At 33.8% G+C, this 2,500-nt stretch overlaps 1 protein-coding gene across 2 annotated transcripts in view; it reads left to right on the top strand.

Moving 5' to 3' along the window:
* Window positions 1-2,500, top strand: part of LOC128701930 (mannose-binding protein C) — a 114,560-nt gene that overhangs the window by 38,905 nt on the left and 73,155 nt on the right. The window lies entirely within an intron of this gene.

The raw sequence follows: 2,500 nt of genomic DNA on the forward strand, positions 1-2,500 counted from the left end.
AGTAACAGGAGGAGGAGCAGGAGGAGGAGTAACAGGAGGAGGAGTAACAGGAGGAGGAGCAGGAGGAGGAGTAACAGGAGGAGGAGTAACAGGAGGAGGAGCAGGAGGAGGAGTAACAGGAGGAGGAGTAACAGGAGGAGGAGCAGGAGGAGGAGTAACAGGAGGAGGAGTAACAGGAGGAGGAGCAGGAGGAGGAGTAACAGGAGGAGGAGTAACAGGAGGAGGAGTAACAGGAGGAGGAGCAGGAGGAGGAGTAACAGGAGGAGGAGTAACAGGAGGAGGAGCAGGAGGAGGAGTAACAAGAGGAGGAGGAAGAGGACGATTAAGAAGAAACACAAGCACAACATGAATCAAAACTTTTGTCAGTCATTATTACAAGTTTTTAAGCTTTGGCTTTTATTTATTCTCTCTCTCTCTCTCTCTCTCTCTCTCTCTCTCTCTCTCTCTCTCTCTCTCTCTCTCTCTCTCTCTCTCTCTCTCTCTCTCTCTCTCTCTCTCTCTCTCTCTCTCTCTCTCTCTCTCTCTCTCTCTCTCTCTCTCTGTCTCTCTCTCTCTCTCTCTCTCTCTCTCTCTCTCTCTCTCTCTCTCTCTCTCTCTCTCTCTCTCTCTCTCTCTCTCTCTCTCTCTTCCATTTACAGTTTAAACAGGAGAACCAACGAACAACGGAGCTGGAAGGAGAGACTCTTATACACTTTAATGTTTAACTTTATTTACAACGTTTCGCTCACACAGCGGACTTGAAAAAGTTCACCATGTGGGCGAAAAGTTGTCAATAAAAGATCGCATTAAGCTGCATTTGTGTCCGTATTTCCATCGTGAAGCCATTGTGATAATAATCTTAACAGAGGTACTTGTCCTGCAGCTGGCTCAGCTGCTACAGCTGGCTCAGCTGCTACAGCTGGCTCAGCTGCTACAGCTGGCTCAGATGCTGCAGTTGGCTCAGATGCTACATCTGAATCAGCTGCTGTAGCAGATGCAGCATCTTACGTAATTATCGTGTCGTAGTGGTCGTTACGTGACACAAAAATAATACACACACACACACACACACACACACACACACACACACACACACACACACACACACACACACACACACACACATATATATATATATATATATATATATATATATATATATATATATATATATATATATATATATATATATGTATATATATATATATATATATATATATATATATATATATATATATATATATATATATATATATATATATATATATATATATATATATATATATATATATATATATATATATATATATATATATATATATATATATATATATATATATATATATATATATATATATATATATATATATATATATATATATATTAATTAGTAAGTAGGGAAGCAGATACGGTTTGATCAAATAATTATATTAAACTCTCCAATAACACTAACTCACGTCTCTGACAATTCTATAAAATCATTTCTCGTCAAAATATTTATTTGTAGAACAAAGTTCTATAATAAATCGGCCTCAATTAGTTGTCCTATTAAAGTTATTGAATTGGTTCAGTTTCACAGTACAGTCATGGGTATATACACTGATTGGTGTATATACTGAGAGATATTTATCTCTTGGTGTATACACATTGACATAAACTTCTCTCGGTGTATATATATAATTGTGATACAGACACCTATCAGTGTATATACTCTGATAGACACCTCTCCGTGTATGTACACAGATGGATATACACATATGTATATCTCGGCGTAAATACATACAATTCGTATTTTACGTATTAAAATATTCTTGAATGGTGGTAATCATGAGATACGAAGTCAATAACATATTAACCTAATCACTCAACTAATCCAGTTCAATTAGCACAATCTATTTCATTTACATCCTTCTCGTTAAGCCAGTTCGAGAAACGTCATAAAAACGCACAGGAATAACAGTGTTGGTATAGATGCGTGTACTTTGATTTCGAAGCGATACCGTAAGAAATTTCCTGGTTGGATAATCTTGATATGAGGAAATAATAATTTAAGTGAAAAGGGTCTTGGAATCAAAGCTAATTAGCTTTGATTATCCAGACATAATTTAGCCCTTACGGATTTAGGGCCTCTACAAGAATATAATATTATCAAATAAACTACAACGTAGAATATATATGTATATATATATATATATATATATATATATATATATATATATATATATATATATATATATATATATATATATATATATATATATATATATATATATATATATATATATATATATATATATATATATATATATATATATATATATATATATATATATGCAATAAGATCACAGTAAACAGGTGATTTCAGAATATGCAAAATAACCACTCTGAAAAAATAGAGAAATTCCAAGCGCTTTCGTGACTCCTCACATTATCAAGGAACTATGTCACGACAGCGCTTGGAATTTCTCTATTTTTTCAGAGTGGTTATTTTGCATATATATATATATATATATATATATAT

This window comes from Cherax quadricarinatus, chromosome 77, assembly GCF_038502225.1.
Source record: "Cherax quadricarinatus isolate ZL_2023a chromosome 77, ASM3850222v1, whole genome shotgun sequence".
NCBI lineage: Eukaryota > Metazoa > Arthropoda > Malacostraca > Decapoda > Parastacidae > Cherax > Cherax quadricarinatus.